We start from the raw sequence: 13,129 nt of genomic DNA on the forward strand, positions 1-13,129 counted from the left end.
CCTGAGTCACTGCCGGTTCCAGCAACCCAGGTTGCCAAGCTAGTACAGGTTTAGCCGAACCGGTCTGAACTGGTAGGAACCCACCACGACTCCACACCGGGAATTTCTTTGCACGCCATCCTAAGAAATTAAAAAAGATGTCTTCAAGAAATAATTAATGTTCCCTGTGATAATTAATTACTACCTTTTTTCTTGCTACAAGTCAACTTCTTCACTTTACTTTCTTGATAGATCTATTGTCTAGCAAAGGATCAGCCACACATCTTTTAGAAACCTCATCCTTCAAATGTGCCCTCCTTGTTGTCTACTTACAAAACATTTTTTTTCTTTTGTTCTCCCCCTGCTTTCCATTACTTTTTACATCAGTTGTGCCATGATCAACACTCATGAATTCTTAGTATGCTTTCAATGATTACACTATTTTGTAAAGGTTTTAGCATTGCTAATAAACAACAAAACAGTGAAATAAGTTATCACAGTTCTTTCTCCTAGCATTATGCGTCCTTTATTAGAAGACTTGGTCTATAATTTTTATGTTCAGCACAATCTAATAGGAAAAAGAATTTCAATTTTGCCACCTTCAATCTTTTGCCTACCTTCCCATAAGAATAAATTACCTCTGGGACTCACCTCCTGGAGATAAAGACCACTCTTCTGCTAAATCTGGAGGAAAATTTGCCCGGGCCAGTAAACAGGTTTATTGACCTGTTATTATTTAAAGTTGTTTAACCAGTTCAAGATAAGACAAAGCTTTCAGATCCTGAACTCCCACACAAATCACAATTAAGGTGGGGACATGTTATGGAGGATGGAAAATCACTAGGTCTAACAATCTGTTTTTAGTCTCTGTTTGAACTCCAGAAGAGAAGTAAATTTTCAAGACCCCTTTCTTGGACTATCCCTGTACAGGAGAAAAAAAAATGCTTGAATATTCACGACAGGAAGTCCTCATTAAAATCTCTTATTCATTTTCCCCCTTTTATGCATTGTCTTTGATAAGCAGCTAACAAAGTGTCTCATGTTTGCAGCTTTCATGCAATGATCCAGTTTTTGTCACACAACTGAAAACAAGGTCACTCCTGGCTATCTGTAACGTTTCTGTTTTCTCACCAGTGATCTCTGCTAGGCTGTTTCCCCCTCTTTAATGTCATCAAAGAATTCAGAAGCTGCCAATTATTTGTTCTGCTCTGCTTGGCTATTAAATCAAATGGTGCGTGTGATTTTGGTTGAACCTGCTTGTAGACCACATCATTCTCCAGATGTTGCTGTATAACAACTCCCAGCATCCCTTAATGCTACCTGTGTTCGAAAGTGGAAAGGCAAATGATATGTAAGCAGCATATGGGGGGGGGGGGGTTGTGTGTGTTTGTGTGGTTTTTTGGGCTAAGTCAAATATCAGTGACTGTAAAAGAAAGGGAGGAAGCGTCTGGGGATGGAGTCAAGAGAGGAAGCAGCTTAGAATCCTTACGTTTCCACAAACATTCTAAATTCAACCCCTCTTGCATTTTGTTAACCTTATCTAGTGCCAGCTTAGTACTGACCATTAGTTGATTATATTCTTATATGTAGGCATGAGCAATACATCCGCTTCATTGGAACTTACTATGTGGTCCTAATTCTTTATGCCTGATATTATCTGAGATAGATTGGGAGCTATAGAGAGATCTCGAGAGATTTCTAAACATAACCTGCCCTGAATCATACTATTGATATAAAGAATGGGATAACCTAGGGTAAATGTTGCATGTACTGTCATTACTGGTTGGTGATTAGCCAACCAGTAAAATGTCTATGGATGTAAGCAAAATGTCTCCGGCATGTATAACTGTAAATTAAAATATTTTAGATAAACTGGAGTTAGCAACCATGTCAAGTTGTGCAAATGTGAATAATGACACAAATAATGCCATTCTAAAGGTAAAAGTTCCCCTCACACATAGGTGCTAGTCGTTCCCAACTCTCCACCGCGCCCAGTGGCTAAGAGGCTGAGCTTGTCGATCAGAAAGATCAGCAGTTTGGCGGTTCGAATCTCTAGGGGGGATTTTTTACCTTTTAATGTCCCACTGACTAAATGAGTTTGCAACCATTTTTATTTAAGGCAGTTAGAGTTGCAAGGTACAATTGACAGATTTCTCTGCAAAAGTAACTGAAAGTTAGTGAGTGGCTATACCAACAACTTCTCACTTGATAAATCAGAGATGTTACCATATGTAACCAGAAGCAACAATTTAGTACTAAATTGAAGTATCTCTCATTTCCTAAAAGAGATAGTGTCCCTTCTTGCTTGATCATACCAAAAAGAAATTCTTTTTCCTCCCTCCCTCCCTCCTAAGGTATAGGTAAATGTTCCTCTAGCACATATGTGCTAGTCGTTCCTGACTCTAGGGGGCGGTGCTCATCTCCATTTCAAAGCCAAAGAGCCAGTGCTGTCCAAAGATGCCTCTGTAGTCATGTGGCTGGCATGACTAAATGCTGAAGCCGCATGGACTGCTGTTACCTTCCCAAAATTGGTCCCTATTTTCTCCTTGCATTTTTTATGTGCTTTCGAACTGCTAGGTTGGCAGAAGCTGGGACAAGTAACGGGAGCTCCCTCCATTAGGTGGCGCTAGGGATTCAAACTACTGAACTGCCGACCTTTCTGATCGACAAGCTCGATGTCTTAGCCACAGCCCTTCCTTCCTCTTGCCTTCCATCTTATCTATCTATTAATATTTTCAATGGAATATTGCATGGTTTTCCTTAATGCAACATGAAGCTTTGATTAAACCAGCAAGATAGAAGCTGGCCCGTGCAGTTTCTCCCTAGTTCTAGGTTGGTTCTCTCTCCTTGATTATTTTCCATCTATTGTCTCTTGTCCTGCCTTCAGGTGCTTTGAGAGATAGGTTAACCCCCCGTTCTTTCTGTCAGCCCCTCAACTATTGGAACACTACTGTCATTATTTTCTTTTCGTCTCCTCTCCCTAGCTGTACAATTTAAAAAGAACTGAGAGAATAAGCACTGACAGTCGAGAGCAAATTTATGTGCCCTGTAACTGTAGCTGTTTTGCATATCCAAATAATTCTTCTAATGGACAAATTAGATAAGGCTAGTTGCAAGGAATTAAGTACATGTTTCTCTTTGATCTTCCTTAATTCCTTCCCTCCCCAGCTGCTGACTTTTCCCCCCATTCTTTTGATAGCTCTCGATAGCGAGAGCAACATCTTTATTCTTTCTTGGGGAGTATGTCTGTTGTTTTACAAAAGGGTTATTTAAATGAGGCAGGGGGGAAAAAAGAAAAAAAAAACACCCAACTTGCCGGCTTTTTCCTGGACAAGATACCCTTTCTTTATCACTTCATTTTAACTGGGGCATTGTAGACCAGCTGCATTAAGCTTTCTTGGCTGAAGGCGGAAGGAGAGATAAAACGAAAGCTTTCATTATGCAGACATGTTTCTGCAAAGTGGAACGAGATGAGTTTTAAAGCGAGCTGGGCAGATAGATAGATATATAGGTGTGCATGGATGGATTGTCCGCACAGAGATGGAAGGATAGGAGGAAGGAGAAGACCATGCTTGGTTGGGGAGATGAATAGATGGGCAAGAGAGGCATTGGGATAAAAAAAATTGAGTGTAGGATTCCTTTTTTAAAATTTCTAAGAAATTTGATTTCTAGATAATGGGAAATAAATTGTTTTATGTGATTGATGGAAGAGGAGACCTGGGGATTGAGTATACAAGCATTAGACCTTACTTCTGCAGGAATAGCTAGGCAGGGAGATGGTTATTGCTAGTGGGCTGGGATAAGGATCAATTGGAAAAAAGAAGTCTTATTTCATTCAAATGTTCCTATTATCTGGTTGAGATTTACAGAATAACAGAGTTGGAAGGAACCTTGGAGGTCTTCTAGACCAACCCCCTGCCTAGGCAGAAAACCCTGTAGCATTTCAGACGAATGTTTATCCAACCTCTTCTTAAAAATTTCCAATGAAAAACTTCCAACAAAGATGATTAGGGGACTGGAGGCTAAAACATATGATGAACGGTTGCAGGAACTGGGTATGTCTAGTTTGATGAAAAGAAGGACTAGAGGAGACATGATAGCAGTCTTCCAATATCTCAGGGGCTGCCACAAAGAAGAGAGAATCAAACTATTCTCCAAGGCACCTGAGGGTACAATAAGAAGCAATGGGTGGAAACTAATCAAGGAGAGAAGCAATTTAGAACTGAGGAGAGATTTCCTGACAGTCAGAACAATTAATCAGTGGAACAGCTTGCCACCAGAAGTTGTGAATGCCCCAACACTGGAAGTGTCTTTAAAAAGATGTTGGATAGCCATTTGTATGAAATGGTATAGGGTTTCCTGCCTAGGCAGGGGGTTGGACTAGAAGACTTCCAAAGTCCCTTCCAACTCTGCTATTGTATTGTATGTATGCAGAGCTGGCAACAGATTCAGACAGTGAGGAGGTTGGGGAGGAAGATGGGCCAGTCCTGGAATCTGGGGAAGGCTCTGATGAGGGCTCTGTATCAGAGGTAGAGAGGGGGCCAGGGCCATATGCCAGTTATCAGCTACCTTTGGAGTCAGACATAGTGAGGCAGACAAACAGCTGGAGCCTGTTCCCAGTGTGCGCATTCGCAGAGTTGCCAGACGAAAGGAACAGCTAAAGAACAAGGGTCAACTTGGGAGTAAGGCCACAGGTGGATGATGAATGGTCCCTCCCAGAGGAAATAAAAGAGTAACAAAAGTTTGCAGGAGACAATTAGTTGGCGTAATTGGTTCGTGACTCTCTGAGCTTCCTTGCCCAGTTTTGCAGATATTGGCCTGGCAGCTCTCCAAGCCGGGTAAAGTCTGTGACTGTAAATCCTCCCTTGAAAGACTTTGCTGGATGTGAAGGAGTAGAATTCACAGTAAATTGAGAAAATGGTTTTTTGTCAGGACCAGGAGTTTGTTTCATGCTCTGGGTCAGAACACACCAGTCTTTGATGTGTATTGAAAAGGTAAAGTATTATGAATGTTTAATTTTTTAAAAAAACACTTTACTTCTTTACATATTTGATTGCTGACTAAGGAGTTACTGGCTTTATTTCATAGGAAGATGAAGGGTTTTCCCTACCTCTTATCACCTATGCATTGAGGAAATGTTACATTTACTGAGAATAGAAGCTTCTAAGAAGTTAAAATAGCTGCCATAATCATTATTTAAAAGTGTGGATACCTTTGAAATGTAGCTCGTACGAGCTGTTATTCAGAAGGCACTGTAGGCTTGACGATTTTAATCCCTTTTTCGTAATGCCTAAATGACTGTTCTCTTTTCTTCCTTCTTCGTGCCTGCCTTCTCACACATTATGTGTCCACTGCCTCTTGTCTTCCCAACTTGACTAGTTTGTCCCCTTAAACCGCTCTGGGTTTTTTTTTTTTCCTTTTTAATGTTTCTGCTGGAAGGAGGGCATGTGGGTTTGCACAGTGTGTGACAGCGCTCTGTATGTAAAAGCGAACAGTTGGTAATGCATACAGAGGATTAATTAATCCTATAAATTAGACATCTTATTTTATAAACAATTAATTTTAATGTATGGGTTCATGTGTACGAGAGAGAGAGAGAGAGAGAGAGAGAGAGAGAGAGAGAGAGAGAGAGAGAGAGAGAGAGAGAGAGAGAGAGAGAGAGAGAGAGAGAGAGAGAGAGAGAGAGAGAGAGAGAGAGAGAGAGAGAGAGAGAGAGAGAGTGTAGTCTGGATTCCCAGGAGGGAGGGAGTGCATTCCAGAGAAGCAAGAGACAGTTGAGATAGTTTGTGTGACAGAAAGAGGGTGAAGATGGCTCCTCCCTAACAGTTATATTTATATTATAAAATAAAATAATAAAATGAAATAATAAAATGAAATAATAAAATGAAATAATAAAATGAAATAATAAAATGAAATAATAAAATGAAATAATAAAATGAAATAATAAAATGAAGTTGGAAAACACTCCTCTAGGGCATACGTTTAGGGAATAAAACCAAATCTCAGATAAAATTTCCTCAAAAGGTACAAATTTCTCCAAACTTTATTGATACACTGCACAATCACAACCATCTCTTATTCTTTCTGAATTAGAAAAGGTTACAACTACAATGTAACATGCACAAAATTTCAGGTAGTATATTCACCTTTTTTTAATACGATTATTGACAGGAAAAAAAAAAGACTCGACTTCATTTGCTTTAAGAAATTAAAAATAAACTTTAAAAAAGTATCTCTAGAAGGCTGACAGGATAAAAGGGAAAAAAACCAATGCTTTAAAAACTTCCATTGGATTATACCTCCCCCCCCCTCATTAAAGCATTTGAACACTGAAAATTTATTTACTATTGTTTGTTTCTTTTTATAGGATAAAACGGTGTGAAAAACAATATGCACAGCCCATAGCTTTGATACAGCTAGAAGAATTGCACCATTGATAAGTCACAGACCCTGTATGAGGTCTAGCAAAGATAAAGACTCTGAAATGGACAGGTAACATTTTCATACAACCAAGATTCCTCACAATTGCACTTATACATTGCACAATAATTGGATTTTGTTTTGACAGGGAAAAAATGCTTTCTGGTACGTGTAAATAACAGAAATTATTCCCCCCCTATTCTGGGATTACTTTTTTTGTCAGTTTGTTTGCTCAATTCAAACAGTTGAGTCACTCATTCAAGTCCGAGAAAGAAGAATCTTCATTCATGGCGTCCATTTGCAGTAATTCAGAATCACGAATATATTAACAGGACAGAAGAATTTTGAGAGAGATCTGAGGAATTCTCCCTTATGTTGGTTTGGCCTTCAATTTAATATACTGGCTATTTTTACCAAAGTCGTATCAAAGGAAACCAGGTGTTTTATTGTTTAGCATTCTTGGCACGAGACCTTTAACGCATCCGTAGGGATTCTGTCTCTATTTCAATAGAGACAGACATCCGTGACGATATGGAAATTCTACAAAACGAGCCCTTGGACCACTAGCAATGAGTTGCATTTTTGCAAGGAGAATTTTACACCCCCTATGGATGAGCAAGAAATCGCTAAATCCTTGTGAATATTTACTTATTAAATTATATTATTAAATTAAATTATAGTATTAAATATAAGCAACCCTTGACAGATTGAAGGTACCTATTTATTTATTTTTTATTAAGATTGTGTGGGATGGCTCTTAGCTCTTCAAAGTGGTGGGATTCAAATAATTTAACAACTGGTTCTCTGCCCTAATGACCAGCGGGGTAGGCGAGGCTCGGTGGTCATGTGACTGTGTGGGCGGGGCCAACTCGGCGTCACTCACGTCAATAGGCGCTTCTCCTTAGCTGTTACAATGTAATAAGGATTAACCGGAGAGGCAGTTTCTGTAAGCAGGGCAATAAAGATTAGGCTAGAAACAACACCAGAATGTTTCCTTCCTGCCTTTCTTACAGGATTAGCCTTGTAAAGTGGGGGGAAAAAAACAAAATGAGATTTCTTCCAACAGCCGGTTCTCCAAACTGCTTAGAAAGTTAACAACCGGTTCTCAGAAATAGGTGAGAACTGACTGAATCCCACCACTGGGCCTTCACATGAGCTTGTAACAGAGTCACAGAAAAACCTAAATGAAGTTTCGGATTGCTGTATGAACAGCAATCACATTTTTAAAAAAACAGAACTACAGACATTCCTTGATACAGCTGTCTTCTAGCGGGTAGCTCTGTTTTGATTAGGCTGATGGCCCAGATACTTGTTTGATATTAATCATTTCATTTTCTGAAGGAGGAGAGGTCACGTCCACGAATGCTTAAGTGTCTTAAATTCAGCTGATAGCATAACTAGGTCGAAATATGTCTTGACTTCCACTCTGCATTTTAATTCACTTTTTGAGAGCGGATTTTTCTGAGAAGTAAAGGCTCACGGTAGGCTTAAGCAGCAAGCCACGGTTCTACATGGAGACAATGGTTCCCTTGTTTAAGGTAAAGGTTCCCCTTGCACATATGTGCTAGTCGTTCCTGACTCTAGGGGGCGGTGCTCATCTACGTTTCAAAGCCGAAGAGCCAGTGATGTCCGAAGACGTGTCCGTGGTCATGTGGCTGGCATGACTAAACGGCAAAGGCACACGGAACGCTGCTACCTTCCCACCAAACATGTTTCCTATTTTTCTATTTGCATTTTTATATGCTTTCGAAGTGCTAGGTTGGCAGAAGCTGGGACAAGTAACGGGAGCTCACTCTGTTAAGCGGCACTAGGGATTCGAACCGCCAAACTGCCGACCTTTCTGATCGACAAGCTCAGCATCTTAGCCACTGAGTCACCGCACCCCTCTTGCCTTCCATCTTATCCATCTGTTAATATTTTCAATGGAATATTGCATGGTTTTCCTTAACGCAACATGAAGCTTTGATTAAACCAGCAAGATAGAAGCAGGCATGTGCAGTTTGGGTCTCATAAATTCAGGGGCACAATCAAGAACATTGCTAAATCGAGTAGGAAAATTTAGCATCAATAGCAGTTGTAATGCTTCCACTTGTCTGCTGCATATCTATATCAGTCTGTTACGCTGTCGTTGCTTCTTTGTTTGAAAACAAGCAATTGATGCAACTAAAGCTACAATCGCAATTTGTTGAAACAGAAAGCAAGGAGAATTGGAAATAGCTTTTGATCAGCAGCATGGATCAATAGATGATCAGGAATACAGGCGCAAAATGCTTGCTATAAACTCACATGACAACTGAATGAGCATCTTATATAACACCATGAAACAGAAAGGACTACATGTCTGTTCTCCCAGCCAACCGAGGAATCAGTCATGACTGTTTCCCCTTTAATGAACCAACTTACGCTGCAAACCAAGTTTGAAATAAGTTCTAATTTTTCCAAAAAAAATGTTGGAAACAGTAGTGAAATTCAGCCGGTTCTACCCAGTCTAACCAGTAATGGTGGCGGTCGAAGACTCTGGCCACTCACCCAGATGTCATCATGTCCTATTTTTGGTGCAGGAAGGTCCTATACATGCGCGGGGGTGGCAGGTGTAAACGAAGCAAGAGAGCACACACACACACATTTGCAAACTGGTAGCAAAGGTAGGTTGATTTCACTCCTGGTTGGAAATGGAAGTTGCCTTGTTTGACAATATAGTCAAGTTTACTGGAATCAGGGAACTTGGAATGACCTATGAAAGAAGAACTAGCTAACCTAAATCTTGGCTTATTCTTCTGAGCTAGATGGTGAAGGAGAAAGGGAAAACAGAGCTTGTAAGGCCAGTCGTGCATTTCATGTATTTTTCATTATTTGCAGTTACTCAACCGCAAAAAGTGGACAGAAATATTTCCTGTTTTATTGTGCTAAGAGTCTCAGTTTTTAAATTAATGGCCCCATTCGTACAGTTCTACTTGGATAGGTAACATTGGCATGGTTTTCCCTCTCTTCATCAAAATATATCAGGTTACATTAAGATGAAAAGCTAGTCTAACACATTATGGCTGTGTTGACATGGCTTAAAAAAGAAGTTACTTTACAGAGTTCTCACTTTAATCAAACCAATTTGAAACCTTCTACTGGAAGAACTATCTAAACTACATATTAGGAATGTGCTTAATTCATTCATGTGGATCCATCATTCCTGGTTTGTCTCTCCCCCCCCAAAACTAGGGATAATTAAAGAAGTAGATGTGACTTCTCTTTAGTGATGCGGTGGCCTAGAGGTGGAGCTCTGACCTCATAATCAGGAAGCTGTGAGTTCAATCCTAGGTAGAGGCAGATATTTCTCTCTCTGGGCACAATGAGAATTTATCTGCTGAACAAAACCCAGCATCGTTGACAGGAAGGGCATCCGGCCATTAAAATACTCTGCTTGCTCCATTCAGTTGCCCAGACACCACCCCGTAAGGGATTATGGGGTTGTTAAATGAAGACAATGTGACTTCCCTTTCAGCCTCCTTAGGAAAGAAACAAACCGTAGGTCCAGAAATGCTGATTATATTGAACAAGCCAAAATAAGAACTTCTATGCTTGCTTCAAGCAGAAGCTAGCAACAAAACAGTTTCATTTTTTTGTGAATGCAACCTGTGTGTCCTCACATTCTTGGAAGATAACTGTTGCTGTTGTTGTTTTGGCAAGGTGTGAAACATCCCCCTGTTAGAGGAACTTTGGACTGACTTCGTGGATTTAATAATCCAATGCAATGTGTAAATTGTAGTAGCACAAATAGTAATAGTGTAAGAAAACCAACATTTCATCTTACTCCAGGCCATGCAAGGAGTCCTCGACGTACAATCAGTATTTCTGTTGCTAAACAAAGCAACTGTTGTTAATTTTGATCATGTGACTGATGCTACCACAGCCATACATGCCGGGACCGCTCATTGCAATTTCAAATAGTCACTAAAGGAGCAGTTGTTAAGACTACTTGTACTAACGGCTGTGATTAGCGCTGATAAGAGCGGAGGGGAGGGGAGTAGATATTCTGACAAAATTCATCATATATCCAAGTCAAAACAAGTGACAGAGAACTTCAGTAGTGCGACGTTTGTTTTCCATGAATAAGGTCCACAAATGGTTACGAAAAAAGGTCTGAGGAGTTCTCCTCAAGCGGTGAAAGCAGCTTTCTATATTTTCTGAAGAAAGCATCCCATATTTCATGGGAAAAGACCCTTGGTAAATCAGATATGAGATCTCTTTGAAAGTGCTGAGACGGATTCAGCCATCTAAAGTGTCAAAACATTTGTTAATCTCCGCTTACGTATCTTCAATTTCAATGAAGGTGGGGTATTTTTTGTGTGCCGTACATCTCAATGCCTGCAACCTTGTGTTTATTTACTCGTATGCGGGCTTATTGGAGCAAAAGAACGTTAGCACATATACTGTATTTTTCAGAGTATAAGACGCACTCCCTCCCCCTTAAAAGAGACTGAAAATTTGGCAGCATCTTATGCTCCGGATGTAGCTTTTTTGAAACTTTTCTCAGCCCTAATGAGGCACTAACGAGTGAAGTGATCTACCTTGTTTTGCTTACTTTTCTCATTGCTGCTCCCTCCGACAATCAGCTGTGCTTTAGAAGCTGTTTTTTAGCCCTAATGAGGTGCTGGCAATGAAGCCATCTTCCATGCTTTGCCCGCTTTTCTCATTGCTTCTCTCTCCAATGATCAGCTGTTCTTTAGAAGCTGTTTTTTATCCCCAACCAGGGGATGTAAAGCGTCCGTGTGAGTCTCAAAAACAGCCAACCTATGTGCTGAAGCTGATCGGACTAAGGACGCTAGCCAGATGAATACCTGGTAGGCAGGATTTCTTTCCCCTATTTTCCTCCCCAAAAAACTAAGGCGCGTCTTACACTCTGAAAAATGCGCTAACTATGATCTACTTGAAACCAAAGGGTGTGATATATTGATCGACCTTTCATACAAGTCCTGGTGGAAACAGATTGGGGACCACCTTCGGCCTTGACTCTCTCCTGGTTGGTGAAGGAGAAACATGAAGTATTTCACCTTCAAAATGTGAAGCCTTTCTCATAAACCCAAACGCATTCTCCCAGAGGCATGGGGAAAATGTTTGAACACATCAGGCACTTAACTTTAATCATTCTTCAGCAAACTTAGCATGTGGTGTGTCACCAGAATGTCAGTGCACTTAATTCAGGAAGAGTAGCTCGTCCCTCCCCCCCCCCCTTTGCAGAAAATCTCCAAGGGAATTACTTACAGCTAGAGTGTCTTCACTTCCCTTCTACTCAGTTTAGTTCTATCCCAAGGGGCCGGTTTGATCTTTTAAGACAAGGGGAGACATGCAGAAAAATATATAGAATGCTGGTGGAAGGGAATTGCCAAGGCAAAGTTGTCTGGCGCTGATTACAAAATAACTCTTGATACTCGTCAAAGCCAGAAATATTTTCTAGGCATGCTTTTAAACATCTGAAATCCCTTTGCTCTGCCGATCTTATCAGTTTCTGTGTAGGCCCCTTTGAAGCCCTATAGATACTTTGAATGGATAAGGGCATGGTGAGTGTTCTATGAATAATAGCAATAGCACTTAGACTTATATACCGCTTCCTAGTGCTTTTACAGCCCTCTCTGTTTACAGAGTCAGCATATTGCCCTCAACAATCTGGGTCCTCATTTTACCCACCTCAGAAGGACGGAAGGCTGAGTCAACCTTGAGCCGTTGAGATTTGAACTGCCAAACTGCAGCCAACAGTCAGCTGAAGTAACCTGCACTCTAACCACTGCACCACCTCAGTTCAGGCCCATTGTTTTGATCCGGGGGCATCCAAATTCAATCCTACAAGTTTGTGGTTAAGTCAAACCAAGAGTTGATTTCACTTGACTATGAGTTAACGTGAGTGCGGAGGCTCATGTGATTAGGACAATGGATGGATGATCAGCAAGCCCACGTTTGAGACCCAAGTACTATTGTGTGGTGGGGTGAACTCCCATCATTCGCTCCAGCTCCTGCCCACCCAGCAGTTTGAAAGCGTGTAATCACAAGTAGATAGATTGGTACTACTGGACGCTAAAACATATGAAGAACAGTTGCAGGAACTGGGTATGTCTCATCGGATGAAAAGAAGGACCAGGGGAGACATGATAGCAGTTTTCCAATATCTCAGGGGCTGCCACAAAGAAGAGGGAGTCAAGCTATTCTCCAAAGCACCTGAGGGCAGAACAAGTAGCAATGGGTGGAAACTAATCAAGGAGAGAAGCAACTTAGAACTAAGGAGAACTTTCCTGACAGTTAGAACAGTTAATCAGTGGAACAACTTGCCGCCAGAAGTTGTGAATGCTCCAACACTGGAAGTTTTCAAGAAGATGTCGGACATCCATTTGTCTGAAGTGGTGTAAGTTTTCCTGCCTAAGCAGTGGGTTGGACTAGAAGACCTCCAAGGTCCCTTCCAACTCTGTTATTCTGTATTGTAGTGGACACATTTTTGGGGACATGAAAGGACCCCTCTCCAATTGGGCATCTCTGGGCAATGGTGTTGTCATCAGCTAATCCCTTCAATCCGCAAGTAATTAGGTCCTTCCGACATGAATGCTAGCAAGTTAGTCTTTTGACTCTCAGTGTATTTCTCTAAAATTCATTCTAAATCAGCCAAAAATCCACTGCTGGAGTCAGGATCAAGTAAAGTCCAAATGCATCCTTTTTTTCCAAATTCTCTAAGGCCGAGGAAAAAAGCTAT

Source organism: Natrix helvetica (assembly GCF_964273705.1).
Source record: "Natrix helvetica genome assembly, chromosome: 8".
NCBI lineage: Eukaryota > Metazoa > Chordata > Lepidosauria > Squamata > Natricidae > Natrix > Natrix helvetica.